Raw genomic sequence first — 21,576 nt, forward strand, 5'->3', positions numbered from 1 at the left:
TACCGTTCTTAAAATGATTAAAAGTACACCAAAATGTACTGAAATATTACTTTCAGTGTAAGGATAGTGTGACATTAAGCTTAGCGAAAAATCACAACCCAATAATTTTTTTGATTCAAACATGGATAAAATTGAACTCTGTTGCTCTACTTTTGTCCAATAGTGTACCTAAATAAGTGATTTGTGTAACTCTAAAGATGTATTTTTAAAGATAATATAACCACTGCGTTACTTTTTATATATCATAGACACTTTTTTTTGATACTCTATTTAAAAAATTTAGAATAAACTTGTAAAATTAACTGAAAACATAAAAATCTTATTTTTTTTCAAACTTAGCAATTCATTATATTTAAATTGTTAGGAAGAGTTGGTCATATAAGCCTAAATAGATAAAAAAAGTAGGGGACACAAAAGTAACCCAGTATTAAAATCTCATAACGCAGTAGACCAACAAGACAAAATAAAACATAATAATAATTCTTAGACTAGTAAATAATAAAAATAAAAATGAAAAATTCAAAAAATAAAATTCCTGTAACAAAACTTTAACGGTAGGTATAAGTCAGATAGAAGGTATATCAGTTTTCATACTTAAAATATATGGCGCCGTCTTTATTTTTCAGTCATTTATAATAATCACAGATAATATTTAAATGACATAAGATTAACAAAAATAAAAACGTAAAATAAACAAAACTTGAAAATTCTAACAAAATATCTTGTCATAAATATTCTGACAAAAACTTTTTCATAAAAAAGCGAACACAAAAATATATAAAGGAACTATTTCTTAAATATTTCTAACAAGCTACTAAATTGGTATAAAATATCTGATGTCTTTTTATTTATTGTTGGTCGAAAGCCAATCTTTGTGATATATTCTCAAAAGGTTTATAAGATACATATTTATAGACCGCTCTAAATAATGTCCCAGTATCACCAATTGTTTTAAAAAAACAATATTTTTACTTCTCCTTTTTCATTTACAGTACTTCAGGCTATATCCAGGTAAGTGTAATAGCGATTTTTGTTATTGTAAATCTTTACAAGAACATAGACTTCTTTTGATATCTGGGTGGGATGTAGAGTTTTATTACCGATCATTACCCCTTTCATGATGCGGCGTCAGTTCTCTTGAAGACAATTGCCGGATTTTACATGTTCTTGAAACCTATAAATATATAAAGTAATTTCGGGACAAAATATATTGTCCTGCCGACCCGAGTTAGTTGCCGATAAGGAGACAACCTGGACCACTTAGGTGCAAGCTGTGGTCCACTGACGGTCGTTTCGACGTCGCTTGTTAACGTTGGGTTGTTTAATTATAATTTTAAGTTTAATTTTAACTACGGAAACATGATGTAATATTACGTGCAATGGCTTCTTGTGAATCCCGAGGGATACCCCATATAATAAATACAAGCTTCTTATTCAAATATTTCTATACGTTAAGAATTCTAAGGTAAGAGAAAGAATTCAAGCTACAGGATTTTCAAACTTTTAAAATTTACTGTATCTTAACTAATCGTTTATTACAATGGGTGGGGACAATTTTTGATAAAAATAGCTACTAAAGTTTCTTAAATATCTTGCTTAATACTTCTTATCGTCTATTATGTTAATTTAGCCAGAGAATATAATTACTTTATATTTGCATACAATATGTGTGAGAAATATCGGTTATATTTCTGCATCTCTGCAAGTATAGAGCACGAAAAAAATATACACAATTACGGAATATTACGATTCTTTGACTTTGTTTGAATATAGAAGTCATGGTAGAATCATAAAGCGAGATAATATTTTGTAATTATGGTAATATTTAGTAAGATGTGGCTTTTTGAAGAATTCTATGTTTATCTACCTTTTTGCATAGAAAAATATGTCGTTATGTATAAGAAATATAATAATATCGGTTTTTTTTTTTTAAATAAAGGTGAAGGCAGCTGTAGTACTGGCAATAATGAAAATATTGATATGAACTTACAATCCTTTCCAACTATGGAAAATTTCATAAATAGGTTTTCCCTATTAAACTTTCGCATTTCTCACTAGTAAATTTGGTGTTGTCTCTTAACTCAGATTCGTATTTTTTTTCTTGGCAACTTTGGTGGTATCTCTAGTATCCCCAGTAGGCTCTAGTCGAACAAGACTGGCAGATCCTCCTTTAGCAAGATAATTCATTCTCTAATTTCCTGGTGCACGACTGTGTCCCGATACCCATACACGTTTTACATTATTAAGATTTCTTACCTTCTTTAGTTCCATTATATAGTTACTTATTGTAGCCTCTACTATTTTTGTCTTGTTTTACACATTTGGGTACTACAAAAATTTCTGTCTTTAAAAAAATGATGCAAGATTTCGTAGTAAACGGAAGATATCTTGTATACAGGGTGTCGATTTGAAAAGTTACCACCCTCTATATTTCTGCTCCTGTATAAAATTTAAAAATTTCCAAAAACACGTCAAATTTATTTTTGAGGGAGACATTTTTTAGGTTAGTTTAAAATCAAATTGCAGCAGCCCCCTGGCGGGAACGGACATAGCCTCTTAAATCTTAATTGGAAAGGAAGGTCGAGTGATACCTCATTTTTAATTACCTTTTCAAAAATACCACATAGTCGACTTTTTGATTAAGAAGTTTGCGAAAAATCAAGCAAACATGATGGATTTCCTCAATTAGTACTTGCGTGGTAATCACTTTAGTAACGATTGACAAATTAGTTAAAAAGTTGTCAAACAAAAGTCAAAAAAATCAAGCGTTGTGCGCCCTTAAGTATCTTTTTCAAAATGATGTTTAATCTTAAGAAAAAGCGGAAATTATTCTTATTTACGGGGAAAGTCAAAGGTATGCAAGAAGAACAGCAGCATTGTTTAACGAAAGATAATCTAATAGTCAATTAAATCATAAATAAGTTTTAAAATAATTGCTAAGTTTATGGAAACTAGTTCGGTTGCAAACAAAAAAAGAAGAAATCGTTGTATTTTGGATGAAGTTGCACAACTGGAACTCATTTTTGAGGTCATATGCAGTATCCAGAGAAGATAAATATTTGGGCTGGTATTTTTGGAAATTTTATTATAGGACCAATATTTATTGAAGAAAATCTAACCGGTGAACTCTACCTTAATCTGCTGGAAGACACAATAGATCCCATAATAATATCTAGCTATGAAAATCAAACTAATTCAGCGGGTAATATGTGTATTTTCTCCCGGTTAGAGAGTGATTAAATGATAGATTGCCTGGCTGATGGATTGGTCGACGGGAAGCAACTGAAAGGCCACCACGTTCACCCAATTTATCACTATTAAATTTTTTATGGAAGCGTTAAAAATCAATTGTTTTTAAAACACAACCTAGTAATTTGGAAGATTCAAAAAAAAAGAATCACAGCTGCGTGTAGAGAAATCCAGGCAGAAGTTTTCCAAAATGTTAGAAAGGAGTTTGAGAGCTTAACTATATTACCGTTTGGAAAAGAGTGGGGAACATTTTGAACATTTTATAAATTAACTTACCTTTTATTACTTTTTATGTTCTATTTCATTACAGTTATTACTTAAAGAAAAATAATATCTTTATAGTTTTAATTTGTTTCTTATAAAATATTAACAAAAAGATAAAGTATGTATGTGGTATCTTTGCAAAGGTAATTAAAAGACCTTTAAAATGAGGTATCATTCGACCGCCTTTTCCATTTAAGATTTTAGAAGTTTTGTCCTCCCCCGCCAGAGGGCTGCTGCAATTTGATTATAAACTAACCTAAAAAGTGTCTCCCTCAAAAATAAATTTCACGTGTTTTAAATTTTATACACAGAAATATAGAGAGTGGTACCTTTTTAAATTGATACCCTGTATATTGTCCATATTCTTTAATGTCTTGTCAAATAGAGTATTGTTATATCCCATCCGCTGTAGTCCCAGTCTGGCTACACCTTAAACAATCAAATAAGGTGATGCTAGGTTTAGTATGCCTTCCATAAATACTGTCATTGCATTTTTCATGTCAGTTGTCACAGACCTAGACGAGCTTAATCTTTGAATTTTATCCTGGGCTGTTAGACCATCTAACATAATTTTTTATATATATGTCTGCTTTGATCTATCCTTTTTACTAGTGACGTATAGAATAGGAGTTTCTGGTGTTTTTCACTCTTAAATATCATTGCATTATCAGAAGGACATGAAGGAGTTGGAGTGGAGTTTACACAGTTTAAGCTTAGTTGCCAGCTTGTAAGGGTAAAAGTAAAGTGTTCACCTTATGATGAAGAATTCACCTCATAAAGTAATTCTAATATCGCGAGGTAAGACACGTGCTTTCGCGCAGAACGCGGTGTCATAAGATTTAAGTACTTACTCGTTAGACGTACTTACGTATTTTAGAGTATCGTGGGGTTTCTTGTACATTTACATTGGTTCGGAAATGTTTGTTCGATGGTACCTGACCGAAGTATTCGGGGGAGAACTGCTTCCTAGTTTCTTTCCCAAATAGAGAGAGACCCAAATGTTTAATTGTGCCAATTGAGTTTACTTCATGTTGACCGAAGGATCAGAGCTTGTACGGTGCTGAACCAGTTATTGTTCTAAATAGAATATAACAGTGAATTTAGTACTTTAACCTATTGCATCATCTTACGATGATCGAACTCGTAACAAAAGACATTTATGTTTGTAAGGGCCAAATTACGGACCAGCTGGTAAAGTTCCTGTGTGTTATCAGGCAGATAGATTCTAACCTCTCGGTAAACCTACCAATAGCTGTAGGAGGAATTATCAACCAAATTTTAACCTGTTGTTAAGTAGCAAAACGTTTACAGTTTGGCAATAACATAATTGTTGGGGCCGGTATAATAATCTTAAGAAAAAAAGAGTGTTTGGTTTTTAATTTGTGATAATAATTATAGGTACTTGAATACTTGTTTTGTGCCAAATCCGATAGTCTTTCTCTTAGTACTAGTATTAATACGTATTTGCATTTTTGCTAATTATTTGTAAGTATCCCGCCAGACATTTGCCAGTTACTCACAATACACAGCTTTTTAGAAACTGTATACTGTGCAGTGAATTTGGTAGATATTTAATCAATTTTTTTAACATAATTTTTTTAGAGGATATCTCAATAACCTGATAAAAAAAGAGGACGGTAAAATTTCTGAACAACAAGTTATTTTGCTTTGTAATTTAGTAAGTCAATATGCAGGTACAATCGAATAAAAAAAGACTAATGCAACATCTTGGAAAGAAAAAGATTAGGCCTGGGAAAAATTGACAGCAGAGTTTAATGTAAAAAACCCTATGTCAGGGGTGGTTCGAACCCTGAATAATCTTTGAACAAAGTATGAGGTTATAAAAAAAGATCTAAGAAAAAAAGTAGCCAAGAACAAACAGGAAATATTTAAAACTGGTGGCGGTAGTGTAACCGTAACACTTCTTACCACCTATGAGGAAATAATTTATAATTTAATAACACTGAGTGTTGAGGGACTGCCTTTAAGATATGATGATGATAGTAAGTGAACAGAATATGGTGGCTTGAATTTGACGTTCCTATATGGGATTTCTTAGATGTATGTTTTCATTTCTCAGTCACATGACAGTGGCATAGCCAGCAAAGAGAGGCAGATGAAGGAAGGGTGTAATCTTAAGTCGGGCATTACTATATTAAATAAAAAAATATTTACCCAGATGAAAAATAACAAAATAATCGTACAGATTAAGAACAAAATTTAGAATATTATACATAAACTTCATAAATAAATATCATAAGGTAATAAATTTCCTGGTAAACCTTTTATACGCTGCTTTTTCCTGTTGTTAACTTATTCTACTAGTAAACAAGAATCATCCCGCTGTTAACACAAACAAGTTCATAATTCAATCTTTAATGTTACCAGCAGGATAACTTTTTTAGACACTTTACCAGCCGGTTCCATAATTTGGTCCTAAGGCTACGTTTTTAACAAAGCTTCAAAGTATTTATGAACCTTCACTAGGTCACCAAGAGTACAAAGAGAGAGATCTATTTAAGGTATTAGAGTAGAGAAAATTTGTGAGCAACTTCCCACAACTCGACTGCGTACTGCAACTCTTGATTGGTCACCAATAAGGAAGAGAGCCGTGTTAGGATATTAGGGATTATGGACTTGGTCATTAAAGGTGTAAAGAGAGATAAACCCATCTTGGATATTAGAGATAATATGGAATAGGAATAAATCCGTGAGAAATTTCTCACTTTTACGACTCGCAACTCAGCTTAATTGGGAAAAGCGCTTTTTATATCTTCTGGTTGAGGTGAGGTAATCCAAAGAATGAGATGATGAAAGTGTCTCGTTTTTATAATGCTGGACTGTCACATAAGATAATACTTTGCCAGGCAGTAAGGTTTTTAAATTAATGTCTTATAGCAGTGATATTTAAACCAAGTTTTGTTACAATATTATAGGAAGACAGATTGTTATAAGATTTATGTTATTACTTTTTCCTCCTTCATACATAATTTGCAGCCGGCATTGGAAGTCTCAGCACTAAGACATCACATGCATAATTAGATTATGCATTTCTACTTTACCTAATGGTATCTATTACCTTTGTGATATTCAGTATGAACGCTTTCAGATGGTTAATAACTGCTACTCTATTCCAATACCGTTTGTTTGAATTTATGCATTATTTTGGTGCACATTCGAGTTTTGCAATGTTAAGAGTTTTGTTGTAAATAGAGATGCAGATGAAGTATAACAGTTTTTTACCTCCTGACAACGACGACAAAAGTATTAAAGGGTTATCTAGAGAGCCATAATAAAAATACATAATGACTAATGATGATATCAAATACTTTTTTAAAAATCTGTGATCATTTTGTTATCTATATTGGCAGTTATGTTATTAATCAGATCAGTTACTAAAGCTGTAGTACTACGGTTAAGAATTAACTATGTGGGAAGGATACTTAATAATTTGTTACACTTCTCTATACGACAAACAGGAATAATTGTGGAGGAACTTTGTGGTCTAGAGTTTTAAGTCGATTTAGATCCTAGGATAATAATTTCTGCCTCATTAGTCTATGAGAATAATAGTATTAACTTACCATATTCTAGCATAATATAGTCAAAAAATATAAAGTTTTTCTAATTTTACAACTTCATTTTTATGTGATTCACCCTTAACAATTTTGACTACTTTGTTGCAAATTTAACAGGTACCTACTAAAACTTTACTAATTCCGACTTTTCAAATAACCCTGAAATACAATTTTATTTACTGTGCAAGTCATATTTTTGAGCCTTATAGCGTATATAAGAAAAGTTATGTTGACAAAAGTAGAGGGTTTCGCTTGATATCTTATAGCTGTATACTTTTTACTACTAGAGTGTAAAATCGTTGAAATTTGTTTTATTTTATTTCGGCATATATCTGGCGTATTTGAAAATATTTACTTTCATTTTATGAACCTAATGGGTTTTATGGATTATAAAAAGTAAAAGTAGATTTTTCAACGTGTTGTCATTACGTTGTAAAGCTTTTTGTATACAAAGTCCCAGTTGTGTAAGGCACTGAAGTTAAAAATAAACAATGTCTTAACATTTCTTGCATCGCCGCATCGAGATTTATCATTTCCTTTTTATAAGTATTATTCGATAAAATTTCTGAGGAGTTTTTGGAGTCATATAAGAGAAATTTATGCTAAAGGAGTCTTATGTATGAATTGGAGAAAATTGCACTTGAATTTTGTTCTATTTTTTAACTTATCCTGAGAATTTATTTATTTATTAATAATAGTCAGGATTCAAACAGATACAACCCCCTACAGTAGCCGCTGACAATGTTAACATATACGTCTTAAGCAATAATTATTTATTAATTATACAAATCAAAATAACTAAGACTTAGCGATATATTTACAAAGCCACTTACAAATTATATGCGTATAAGAAAAATAAAATTAGTGTACAAGAATACCCTTTACAAAAAATGTCTTTTCAATATATTCTTTAGCTGCTTTAAAGTATTAAAAAACAAATCTATGTTTATATTTTTATAGCAAGAATTTGAAAATCTCATGATTCTGCGTAAAGGGGATGACAGACTGTTATTGGTGTTTCTATAAGGTATATGGAAAAGGTTGCTGTGCCTTAATTGGCCTGGTGGAATATTGATTGTTAGACATTGGATTAAATTAGGACAATCAATCTTATTATTCAATAGTTTGTGTATTGTTTCGCAGCATTGTCAAGTTGTGTAAAGATTCCTTAAGTCCAATATGGTTAATAGAACAAGCCGATCGTGTCGCAAACAGGTCGACAAGGCCTTGAAGCTGCAGTATTTTGATTGCTCTTGAAAAAGCAATCAAAATGGAGAATACTCAGAAGATCAGCACAACATTTGCATGTCGGGAATCCCTCTGAATGCTGAAAATAAAACTAAAGCATCGACCGATGATGTAGTAAAACTATGCACATCCTTAAAGGTTCCTACTACTGCTGAAGATATTAAGCAGGTCCAGCATTTTCACACAAAAATGGTACTATAGTGTCGGTCTCCTATTTTTATAAATGAAGAGCTTACCAAAGACGTATTTACTCTCTTCAAATCAGCCAAAATACTAAAAGATGTAGGATTTAAATACCATATGTATTTACTATAAGAACGGGAAAATACTTGCACGTACAGAGAAAGGTGATAAAGCCATTTTAATTAATTATGATGATGTTATAAATAAACTAATGGCGTAAAGCCACACGTTACACATGCTTTTTTATGGGCATGTACTAATTTACTTTGCTTTATATTATTAAATGGCTGACCAAAATACATTATTGGATGAAAATATTTCGAATCTAAACTTTACAATTTATGACCTTAATATCATACATATTAACATCTGTAGTATAGGGAAAAATTTCGATAGTCTTCTAACATACTTAGGCTCTAGCAATATTAATTTTGATATTATAGCGATATCAGAAACTCACTTAATTCATGATGAATATAATTTTCAGGCTTCAGGATATAAATTATTTTATAATAATAGTCAAATTAATAAATGCGATGGATTTATCTTATATTATAAAGAGCGAATGTGTGAGAGACTGCGAGATTATAATAGTAGGTAAGAGTAGTTTTGTTAGGGCAATTGTACATAAAAATGGTTATGATGTGGGTATTATTGTGGTTAAATAAAAAGGATTTTTTAATAGAACTAAACGATTTACTATCCTTATAAATACCAAAAAAGCTCAATCTAGAAGTATTTTTGGGTGACATCAACATGCATATACTAAAACAAGATAAAGAAACTCTAGACAAGGACAGCAACCATCTTGTATTGATCATTATTTTGTCAAAAATTTATCAAAACACACAGAGCTATTTTCGAAAATTGTTTACAGTGGTATATCTGACCACTATCCTGTTTTATTAAATATAGCTTTTAATCTTAATGGAAATACCATACCAAAAAAAAACGATATTATTATATCGTATTTTATCGTTTTTTATTAAAAAAGTCAGTTATGCAAAACTAAACACATTTTTCAAAAGCGAAAAGTTGGCAGGAATTACATCAAATACGCGACGTGCATAATTGTGATGAACTTTTTGTCAATACATTAAAAAAATATACTGATGAAGCTACTGACACAACAAACATAAACTTAAAATGCTAAGAATTTTATCTAACTCGGTAGAAAATATTTAAAAGTTTAAAAAGTACCGAGATCGTTTGAGTGAATTAATAAAAGTAGCAAAGAATAAATACTACAAGAACTTATTACAAAAAATATAAAGCCGATCCTAAACCAACCTGGAAAATTGTAAAGCAGGCAACTAATGAAATAGATAGAAAGAAAAAATAACATTAATACAGTTATTGGTGAAAATGGAACAGAATTAAAATCACATATTGAAATGGCTAATGAATTAAATAAATATTTCTGTAATAATGGTATAGAACTAGCCAGTAAAATATCCCTACCCAGCCCTAATCAAAGCATACCAATTATTAGGAGGACCTGCTTAAATTCAATATTTTTTAGACCTATATCCGAAAACGAAATTATAACTCAATTAAGGAACCTAAAAAACAATTCTGCTCCCGGTTTTGATGGAATCACTGTGAACACTCTAAAACAAAATTACACCTTTACTTACTTAAACCACTAAAATACGTAGTAACCACAACCTAATAATTATCGGCCAATTGCGTTGACTAGTAGCCTCTCAAAATTAATTGAAAAGTGCATAAAGCTAAGACTTAACGAGTTTCTCCAGCAAAACAAGGTAATTTCTAAGCATCAATATGGATTTAAAGAAAACTTTAGCACTGAGGATGCAGGAATATCACTTACGGAATCTGTTAATAAAACTTTTCGGAAGAGGAGGCATATTCCTCGATTTAAGTAAAGGTTTCGACACTGTGACACATCGAATTCTACTTAATAAACTAGATAAAATAGCCATAAGAGGTGTTGCGCTTAAGCTCTTCGAGTATTATTTGAGAAACAAAACCCAAAGTGTATAAGTTAATAATAGAATAAGTGAACCTTCACCGGTTGAGTTCGGTGTGCCACAGGGTACAGTCTTGGGAAGAATTTTATTTCTTATATATGTAAATGATTTGCTCGATTTATTGACGGACGAAGAGGGAGAAGTGATTTGCTTTGCTGACGATACGGCCATTCTAGTGAAAGGGAGCAACTGGGAGGAGATTAAGAATAAAGCAGAAAATGTCATAAAAAAATAAAACCTGGTTTGATCTGAATTATTTAGCCATAAATGCAAACAAATTTAACTGTATTTGTTTCTCAGTAACTAAATATAAATCTGCATTTCTAGATAGAATGTCACTTAAAAATAAAAAACACGACAGAAATAAAATATCTCGGAATAGTTATTGACTCAAATCTGAATTGGTTGGCGTATATAGAATATGTGTCAGCCAAAATCAGAAAGCTCATTTATAAATTCTACCAACTAAGATTAGTTTATTTATCTCTCGTAGAAACTATATTAAATTATTGCTGTATGGGGAGCAATAAATAAAACAATTATATAACCTTTAGTAATTACTCAAAAATATATATTAAAAATTATTAAAAAAAACCTAAACTGTACCCATCTACTGCTCTTTTCTGTGAAGCTAATATATTAAAATTAAATCAATTATATGTTAAAGCAGTAATTAGATACATATCAAGAGACAAATCATTTATAAGTTTTCCAGCTCATACATTTAACACTAGGGCAAACTAAAAAAGAAGCAATAACACAAAATGTAAAACTTGGAAAATGTCAAAAAAGTCTTTTTTATATAGTGCTGAAAATATACAACATGATTCCATTTGATATAAAAAATAAAAACTGTAATAAAATAAAACGCAAAATTAATACATGGTTACTTGTAAATAATATAGATTAGTTTACTAAATGACTTTGTTCGTGCTTACTTGCTACTCTATTTTCTGATATAACTTATTCCTTTCATAATTTACATATTTAAGTACTTAGTGTAATATTATGTTTACCATTACTTATAACTATTAGTTCTTTTTCTGTATTTCATTAAACCATATGCACTCAATAAGATTTTTATTATATGTATATCACTTGTAATATTTGTAATATATTTGAATTTGAATAAAAAAAATATACCGAAATGACTGCGTAGCAGATTTAGGTCATTAGAAACAATGTGAAAATTGTCTTTATAAGACAGGCATTTTAAAAATATATTCTGCACACCTTCTAAGTTATTTATATATACTGAATAAAACGGACTCTAAACAATACACCCAAAATTAAGTTTACTATAAACAAATGCGTAATATAATGAAATATATGATTTAGAAGATTTTAGTATTTTTGCTTGTCTATTAACAAATCCTAGCATTTGATATGAGCTTATAACTAAATTGTTTACATGTCAAAAAATTATTTTTTCGTCAAACGTAACACTAGATCCTTAACTTCTTGAACTCTTTTAAGAGCAACACCGTCAATTCTATAATCATATCTAATCTTTAATTTGTTTTTAGTAAATTAAATGAAATGACATTTATCTGTATTTAAAAATAAACAATTAAATTGACAATATTTAACGAATCGTTCTATATATCTCTAAATAAGATGACAAAACTGAATTGATTTAACTGACTTATAGATTGTAAGATCGTCTGCATAAAGCAAAAATTTCGAAATATCATTTATGTTCATTATTTTTGTTATTTTACTATTTCAGAGCTTATACCATTAATGCAAACTTTAAATTTTCTATTAGTAAAATAAGATTCGACCCATTTTATGACAACTCCGCTCACACCTACACGAGCTAATTTTTCTAGCATTATTGAATGATCGACTTTATCAAATGCCTTGCTAAAGTCGGTGTATACAGGGTGTTTGGCGGAGGGTTGGCCAAACTTGGTAGGCATATAGATAGGCTCAGATAGAAGATATTTTCTTAATAAACTTGTGTTCTAAAAGTCTCGGGTTTTTTTATATCATTGATTTTGTGTTATTTTCAGGATTTTCAAAAAATTATGCCTTTTGGCATCTTTAAATTTTTTCAGCATATTTTTCACGTTTTTCTTACATTTGTATTTAGTCAGGTAGTTTTAAAAACATCTACAGTTAATACTCTTTTCAATGATATACGATGTGTAACACAAAGCCGACTAACTTGCCACAATTCATGACTTTAAAGGACAATAAAGTAAAAAAAAATATTTTTTTAATTTTATGTATTTATTTCAAAATTACAAATTTCATTAAAACTGCGCTCCCCTGGCTCTAATACATGCCCTACGTCGCCGTCGCATTTCCACTGTCGTAAGACGAAGCCGCATCTCTTTTCTGATAGTTTGAAAAACGGCATCGATTCTTTGAATGGTCAAATGAGGAGATCGTGCAACATGCTATGGGATTGTTGCTGTGATAACAACAATATGTGCTACATATTGTTGTTGTCATTTGACATTTGTCATTTGTCGTGGTGTAACTTTTTAGCTTTCTTACGTACTCAAGTCGTTAATTTAGTATTGTATCGTTTCTGTAGTTGTTATTGTTATTGTAAATACTGTTGTTATTAATGCTGTTAATTAAGTTTTTATATTGTTTTTGTGACTTTCCTTATTTTCGTATCATTCTCGCCACAATGGCTGCATACACTACCGAAGAATACGCCGATATTGTCTTTGCTTATGGAAGAGCCAATGGTAATACGCGAGAAGCACAAAGAATTTATAAGGAGCAATACTCCAATAGGCGTGTGCCCCACCACAACACTTTTGCTAACACTTTTCGTCGATTAAGGGAGACAGGCAATCTAAATTTTCAAGAACCGAGGATCAATCGGAGGCAGTATGTTGTTGCTGTAGATGAAAACGTAATTCGCGCATTCGATGAGGATCCCACCACTAGTACAAGGAAAGTAGCTACAGATCTGAACATTTCTACATGGAAAGCATGGTCAGTTGTTAAGGCAGAAGAAAGGCATCCTTTCCATTACACCCCAGTGCAAGGTAATTTCATACTACATTAACAACTTAATTCCGCAATTTTTACTGGCATCATGATACTATATTCTAGGTCTTCTACTAATAAATTTGTAATTTTGAAATAAATACATAAAATTTAAAAAATATATTTTTTTTTACTTTATTTTCCTTTATAGTCATGAATTGTGGCAAATTAGTCGGCTTTGTGTTACACATCAACATCTTGATAGATTTTTTTTTTTTTTGCGTCAAGTTAAAGTTACCTTTCATAACTTTTTTTGCTACTCGTATTAACTTTTTGAGCTCAAAACGAATTATTTCGGTATTATTTGTACTTGATATTGATTTTTTTAGATTCAGGATACTTTACAGACTAAATACAAATATAAAAAAAACGTGAAAAATATGCTGAAAAAATTTAAAGATGTCAAAAGGCATAATTTTTTGAAAATCCTGAAAATAACACAAAATCAATGATATAAAAAAACCCGAGACTTTTAGAACACAAATTTATTAAGAAAATATCTTCTATCTGAGCCTATCTATATGCCCACCAAGTTTGGCTAACCCTCCGCCAAACACCCTGTATAGAGTCAACCTGAATACGCTTATCTATATTATCCTTTAATAAACAAAAGGTAGATTTTCTTTAATTATATCATTTAAGATATTATAAAATGTATTTAAATTATTATCAATATTATTACTAATCAGTATATTATTCCAAGAAATTTTAGATAATTTATTAATAATTTCATTAAAATTTGATTTTTTAAAGTTAAAAAACAGTTAAGAGATTTCATAAATTCTAAATGAAGTTAAAATTACAGGGCAGGGTGATGGCTATTCTCTTTGACTACGGGTGTAGAACACTTCAGAATATTTTTAATGTAGTTATTCTTACAGAGTATTAAATCTAGGATTCTATTGTTATGATTTCTCACTTTATTATATTGCATAAGTCCACTAAAATATAGTGTATCTAAAAGATCCGAGTGTTCTGCGTTTACAGTTGGAGACAGTAAATAATCCTTTTCGTTATTTTCTGTCCAAGTAATTGAAGAGCAGTTCATGTCACTACATATAAGAATAACTTTATTACTGATTTTATCATTTGCCCAGGATAGCTTTGAAGTAAAACATGAATAGGCTTAAAAAAACAAAACTGTTTATAGAAAAGAAACAAATACTTTTAGATACATAACTAGTGACTCTAACCATTATTTCCAACATAAAATGACTAGCATGCACTTCTTGGTACATCGTTTGGTGTCATTTCCTCTAAGTAATAGCAGATTTAAAAAAGAAAAAGCAACAAATAAAGCAATTGCTAGGGTCAATCGTTATGACGATAAGATTATTGATAAGCTGATTAGAAGACATAAGTTAATCTTAAAAACTCTACCACATTTCAAAAAGATTAAAATAAACAAACTTTTGTTGCGATACCTTACGATCCTATCTTGACAAGAGGCTTTTGTTTCCAAAGACTTACGTCTAAGAATGGCGTATCAAAGTTCGGATAAAATAAAGACCAATGAAAAGTCTGGGCTCTATGAGATTAATTGCAACGATTGTGATAAAAAGTACATAGGACAAACCAGAAGATCAATTAATGTCAAATTTAAGGAACATGTAGCTCATGTGAAATATCGAAGAGTTGAAAAGTCAAGTGTGGCTGAACATGTTTTAAATACCGGTCACTTTGTAGGGGTAGACAACTTAAAATTACTTAATGACAATAGAAAATTAGATGCATACGAAAGTTTAGCAATATACAAAAATCAAAAAAACATTCTTAAGAGGGATAGAGGTCCAATTCCACATAATATGTAGACAAGCTTCATTCCAACTTTTAAAATTATCATAAATCTTCCGCATTACTTGAGAATTCTGAAACCACGGTAGCATTTAAATATTTCTTTCCAGCAATTAAGACACCTTCTCCATCCTTTTCTTGTGAAATCGTTGCCTCTCGGTCACGTCGAAAAATAGTGCATTTATTCAAATCGAAAATATATTTAAAAAAAAGAATATTGTTTGAAAAAAAATGCAATTATGCGTCAATTTGGGTGCGCAGTGTATTAGAAGAAGCTTTAGAAGAATCGGTTAATGCTATACAATTTTTTTATTTAGTATTGAACAATCTATTAAAAAAAACTTACATAAAAAATGTAAGTTGGTTATAAGTAACATAACTTAGGTAGTTTCGTTTTATTTTTCTGGATTTCATCCTTACCATGTAGTACTACATCAAGCTTTAAGCCTACAAGATTATAACAGAAGATTAGATTATTGTCGTTGGATGTAAAACATGTTGGCCGAAGATTCTACTAACCAAATTTTATGGACAGATGAAGGCACATTTAATAATGAAGGGGAAGTTAATAGGCATAATATGCACTATTGGTTTGAGAACAATCCTCGTTGGATGTGGGAAATCCAGCATTAGGGAAGATGTCTGGTGCGGAATCATAGAGTCTCACATTATAGGCCCATCTGTTTTTTAATGAAAGCCTTACTGGGGAAATTTATTTAGACTTTTTAAATAACAAGCTACCAACTTTGATGGAGGATGTGGAATTCGGGCCAACATGTTCTTTTAATATGATGGATGTCCGGCTTATTTTACTATACAGGTACGCAAGCTCTTGATCAGCGATATCCTAATTGGTGAATTGGAAGAGACAGTCCCTTTTTTGGCTAGTGTTCCAAATTGTGTTTTTTCCTTTGAAGGACCAGTCTGCAGCAGCGTTTTTGCGTTATAATAAACCTCGGGCAAATAACACAGTTTGTCATTTCATACATTTATTAAAAATACCCAAATAAAACACTACTACAAACACATTTTAAATGAACTGTAATAAATTTAATTCTGGTTTAAACAAAGACAAATTATAGATTGCCAGAAGCATTCGAAAAGAACCGGCCGTTAATATGTAAATTACGCGTATGTAAAAGTGAATTTGTAAATTTGTATCATCATAGTTCGCAGGGATGTTAACCCGTTAAAAACCACGGACTTTTTCCTTTGACCCAAAAAACTCTATACTACTTAAAACCTTAAAAACATAAAAATAAAAAATCTCTTCTCTCCCCAAAGGAAGTTTTTCAGAAACCTCAAACCGGCCGCTTTCTCGGAGTTTCTTTGGCGGTGCGCTATAGTACGCTTCACTTCTAAAATCTTGGGTTTTTAAATTAATATTCATATAATACAGTTCGATTCACTCATTACCTAGCAACTAGCAATGTAATTTTATTATATTATTATTATATTTATATTATATCAGAAAATATAAATTATTATATGCTTATGCAGTATAAAATTGCAGATCGCTGGTTTAACCTTTTTTGATTTTTATCGGTGGGATAGAATTTAAGGAATTGTGTTTTATTTAGTTCCTACTACTAGGGACAATATGATGCAACAAATAAGGGATGTCATCGGCAGTTTACCAGATGCCGATATAGAAGCCACTGTGGAACTAAGCAAAGGATCCAAAATTGAATCGAGAATGTTGCACGACAATTTGAGCATATAGGAAGGCACTAAATTAGTTTTTTTTAATTTTTTTTGTTAATTTCCTAACTTTCGACAATTTTTGTTGATTTTTTTTACTAATAGAAATTTTTTTAATAATAAGCTTAGTTTAGGAAATGATATTGGAATGCGGCTTTCGCCATTTTGTTAGTTTTTCGAAATAATTGATCGAATAGAGTATGTCGCAAGTCAGTGCCCCGCAGCAGATTTTACCAAAAGCTAAGAGTAATAATTATTTGGTAAAGAAATAAATTAAAAAATAGAAAGTTATTTAAAAAAAATCGGTCTACCCAGAGCCGACATTCAACTATTTTTTCTCACTAAAGTTAAAAACTCCCTCCACCACTTTATTTGACATCTGACAAAAATATCTGTCAAAAATTGTTTGTAGGGATATCTTTACAAATTATTACTCTATAATATTTTTAGACCTACGTTATTGGAAGTTTTTTACCGAAAATAGAAATTTATAATTAATAGTAGAATTTTAGAAATAGAATTTTATCTTTCGAAATAGCTGCAACGCCCTCTAGAGCCTGAGTAATGAACTTCAAAATAATTTTCAGCATTTATGTTTGGGCTACTTTCATAAAAAAAACATGCTTTTCAAGATTCTACCTTTATTAGGTGTTGAGATATAGCCGAAGAACATTATTAATGGGACACTCGGTACATTTATCTTAAAATGTAAGGTCATTAAGTTTCAGATACGTTTTCTACTACTTCTACTACTACTAAGTAATTTATTTATCATAACTACACCTGTATTAAAAGAAAAGGCATTATTTTCTATTTCAACTAATTTCATTCTAGTTAAAACTGATTGTCCTTGTCTGTATGTACGAATACAAACTAGAATAGAATATGTCACTGCTTGAATTTAGAAAGGTCAATGATTTCAGTATGCATGAATTGAAGATATTAGATTTACTATTTTATTATATAAATTAATAAAAATATATTTCTGCTTAATTACTAAAAACACTCAATGTGTGTAATTTGGAGATATAACAGTAATAACGAATATATTTTAAATACTTTTGCTCACGAGCCGTCTAGCCAACCTAAATCTATTAACATTTTTCCAAGTTAAATAATGACAATTCATTATTTTTTGGTCTAAATATGCATAAACAGAGAAAATCAATAATATTACCAATTGTAATCAAACAACAAACCGGAACTGAATGCCCCAAATAAAACAAGATAAGCAAGTTAAACTTGGCTGACAAGTTGATGAATACCATCAGCTTTACTAAGAATTTTATTTTTGGCTCCACTCACAAATTTGTTTATTTGATTTTTAAATAGATATCTAGTTCTGGAGCAATACATTTTTAATTAGGTAATAAAATCTTACCCGGCACTAAGACCTTAGTCATTATTAGAAAGCTTTAGTAGTTTAGTAGTTACTTTGTTTTTTCTTAAACATTGAATATAACGTAAAAAATTTACACCCTGGTTTTCTTAAAGTAAGTTTTATTTCGCCCGCTTTCATTGAGTTTTGGATTTTCAGTTTTATGTCTGTGATATGTCTGTTTTTGTAAGCATTTACCATTTTATGGCTTTCTGTGGTACTACCTACCTATATTATAAAATATTTCTTAAAGTAGGAGTAAATAAAACTTAAAACTGAAGAAATAACTACTCTCTGTACTGCTGTGTATTTATAGAAACCAATTAAGTATATGACTAAAACACGAATATAATAATAAACATGTCAATTATCATTTTAAAAATAATTATCTTTCTTTGTTCTTCGGAATATAAGTACGAACTGTGCTGTGCTCGTGTAGTGCATGCTAATATTTTTACTTCCAAATATTGGCTAACTACGTCATTTTTATTATGTGTTTAATAATTGATAAGTAATACGTTTATTATTTCATGTATTACGTTTAAAGGAATGAATATGGGTTTCAACTTCCAAATAGTGCCAGCACATGACCGGTGTGACAAAAGTATTTATATTATTACGTATGTGATTTCAATATTATTTAAGCAACTAGTAAAGAAATTACTTTTGGACGCTTAGCTTAAATATGGTGCTTGAATTAAATTAAATTCCATATAATATGAGTTATCATGTTATATACTGAATGCGTCTAAAACCAATACAGGGTGATTTGCGATCTACTGTATACAGAATGGCCCATCAAAAACAGTTCAGCAAGGTTTGGGGCCCTTTTTTAAAAAAAATAAAAAAATTGCTCGGGCCCGTCGATTTTTGATTTTAGAAAAACGATTTTTTGTTTATATTTTTAACACCACAACTTCAACCCCTTAGCGAGGGCGACATTCACTCTTATTCTTTAAATGGGTGTGTTGTGCTACATCTTTTGAAAGGGCATTCAATTTTCTTTACAATAGCGCTTTTTTTTTAAATTTGAGCTACGCATCGTCAAGCGATGGAATTCTAAACATTTTACTGGATATTTTAGGTGTGTGTGTAAAAAATTGTTTTTAAACTTTTCATCTTCAGTAAACAAGTTGATGTGAATTATTTTTGCGCTTTTCGATTCAATAAAAATGGTTTATTCTATCGGGAAAAAGTGGAAGTTATTAAATTATACTTTATAAACAATTAATGTGCGAGCCTAATGGCAACTTTATTTAATAAGAGACATACAGATAAACACGTAATCATAGTTACATCCTACAAAAGTTTGGTTAAATGAAGATGATAACGACCGCCGTTTACAGTTTTGTAAAATAATGTCCGAACTAATTTCAAATAATCCCAACTATCTTTGAAATGTTTGCTTCACGTGATAATTGTCGGTACTGGTCCGACATGAATCCAAGGATCTACCATGAAGTTTATACTCAACACCCTCAAAAATTAAACGTTTGGGTTGGTATTTTTAGTGATCACATTGGACTATTTTTCTTACCAGAAAAAATACTGCATTGGTTGAAATTATAGAAAACGACCAACGCTACCATGAAGTAAATGCGATATTTCATCAAGCCGGAGCTTCTTCCCATTATGCATTACCAGTACGGCAGTTTCTGGATAAAACGTTTAGTGGTAGATGGATTAGGAGAAAGAGTACTACCGAATGGCCCGCGAAATCACCCGATTTATCTCCTCTTGAGTTCTTGTTGTGGGGACATCTGAAATCGAAAATTTATGCCACCCAACCTGAATCGTTAGAAGATTTACGGAACCGCATCATTCATGATTACCAACAAATAACACCCGATATTCTTCACAATGTCCGGGAACACCTTGAACAGTTACTGTACTATTGTATGGAGGTAAACGGCGGACATTTTCAACATTTAATAAGATAATGCGTAAGATAATGCATAAGTCCAATAAAATTAAATTAGATTTCTCTGGAACCCGCAGCTCAAATTTAAAAAACAAAGCGCTATTGTAAAAAAAATTGAATGCCCTTTCAAAAGATGTATGTACAACACACCCCTTCCCGTTTAAAAAATAAGGGTGAATGTTTTTGAAGGTGGTAGACAATGGTACAGTGAAAACATCTTGTCGGACTTGCATTGTCTTATTTATTAAATGTAACACGACGTTTCGGTTGGTAAGTATCTCCAACCGTTATCAAGTGTAAACTGATCAGTTTTGATGGTACACACGTCTTTTTAGCGATGTGTGCATTTAAGCTATACCTAATACTAAAAATGTTTAGTGCGTGACCTTTAAAACGAATCAAAAATATCTCTAATACTGATAAATTCGAAAAACTGTCTTCTAACAGATTTTTATTATTAGTTGCACAAAAAATGAAAAATTTACATTAGGACAAGACTTCAAATGGAGTTAATTGAGTCATAAAAGAAATGTCAATAAAAGCGGGACTTGTTGAAAATACATACCATCGATGTCTGTACATTTTTGTGCACACTTTTGTAGGTTTGCAATTAAGCGGTGAATCATTTGAGAGTTTTCTTTAATCTCATCACAATAAATCTTTAACTGATTTATTAATTGATTCCCAGTTTCGATTGGAATACTGTATACTTTTTGTTTTAGATGCTCCCATAAAAAGTAGTCGGCTGGATTAAATTCTGACGATCTAGCTGACCAAGGGTGTAGACCTTCGCGTCCAATTTACCGATCAGTAAATAGTTAATTATAAAAAATAATTTCGAACGTCATTTCCAAAATCCATGGGTGCCCCATCATGTTGGAAGTATATGCCTCTCAAATTTACTTCTTCTAATAAGACCTTCTATTAGGCCCCACCAAGCATTCATTGAAAACTTTAGTTGAAAATTACCTAATCGTACTAAATGGGGGTTTTTATTTGTTCATACATGAGAGTTTCCTAAATTAAAGACTCCGTCCCTTCATTAGTAAATAGCGGTCTGAAAATATTTCTTCAGTGATTTGTTATTCATCTAGCAAATGCCACTCTAAGCAAGTGGTCACCCTTTAATCTTTGTTTCTCGTCTATATGAATAACTAAAAGTGTTCATTTTTTATAGTTCTCCATATTCGCGACCGTGGCACCGCTAATTGAGCGGAAATTCGCCTAGTGCTAGTGGTGAAATTTTCTCTTACA

At 30.9% G+C, this 21,576-nt stretch overlaps 1 protein-coding gene across 2 annotated transcripts in view; it reads left to right on the forward strand.

The window, feature by feature from the left end:
• LOC126741935 (shootin-1) overlaps positions 1 to 21,576 on the forward strand; it is an 83,677-nt gene that overhangs the window by 1,636 nt on the left and 60,465 nt on the right. The window contains exon 1 of one of the 2 annotated variants that reach the window (XM_050448413.1): positions 986 to 1,011. The exons of the other annotated variant lie outside the window; for it this stretch is intronic. The gene's annotated coding sequence lies outside the window, so the exon portion shown is untranslated. Of the gene's footprint in view, positions 1 to 985; positions 1,012 to 21,576 lie in introns of those variants that run through there. 2 annotated transcript variants of the gene reach the window in all.

The sequence above is a fragment of the Anthonomus grandis genome, chromosome 11 (genome assembly GCF_022605725.1).
Source record: "Anthonomus grandis grandis chromosome 11, icAntGran1.3, whole genome shotgun sequence".
Taxonomy (NCBI): domain Eukaryota; kingdom Metazoa; phylum Arthropoda; class Insecta; order Coleoptera; family Curculionidae; genus Anthonomus; species Anthonomus grandis.